We start from the raw sequence: 789 nt of genomic DNA on the forward strand, positions 1-789 counted from the left end.
TGTCCTGAACTTCTAGACCCATTTTAAAATCGCATTTACCAGCCAACTCTCTAAGCAGTAGCGTCGAGCCTGGGGACGAGGTAGGACCTGTTATGAATAGTCACGGTGTAAAATGCCTGATAAAATGTACAGAAGTTGATGACCACATGATGATAGGCACTGATGAACATTACTGATATACACCAGCTTTATATTTGAGATGATTATTTGAATGTACTGTAAACATTAAATAGTGAATTGTTCAAAGACTTTCCACCATTCATTTGACTAATGTTGCCATAAGTTGCCTTTCCCTAAACATATTTTTCCTTAGCCCAGTAGATTGTAGCTTTTTAGCTGGAGTTCCAAAGGACATTTTGCTTCTAGTTATGAGCGAGCATTGAATTAAGAGTGGATTAGGCTACTGGAAACAGCTTGATGCTTCACTACAGACCCGGGTTCGATCCCAGGCTGTGTCACAGCTAAACACGACCGGAAGACCAATGAGGCGGCCCAGCGTCGTCCGGGTTAGGGAAGGGTTTGGCCGGCCGGGATTTCCTTGTCCCATCGCACTCTAGCGACTCCTTGTAGCGGGCACCTGCAAGCTGACTTCGATCGCCAGCTGGACAGTGTTTCCTCCAACACATTGGTGCGGCTGGCTTCCGGGTTAAGCGAGCAGTGTGTCAAGAAGCAGTGTAGCATGGCAGGGTCGTGTTTCGGAGGACACATGGCTGCCGAGTCCGTAGAGGACTTGCAGAGATGGGACAAGACTAACTACCAATTGGATATCACGAAATTGGGGAGAAAATG

The sequence above is a fragment of the Salmo salar genome, chromosome ssa23, assembly GCF_905237065.1.
Source record: "Salmo salar chromosome ssa23, Ssal_v3.1, whole genome shotgun sequence".
Classification (NCBI taxonomy): domain Eukaryota; kingdom Metazoa; phylum Chordata; class Actinopteri; order Salmoniformes; family Salmonidae; genus Salmo; species Salmo salar.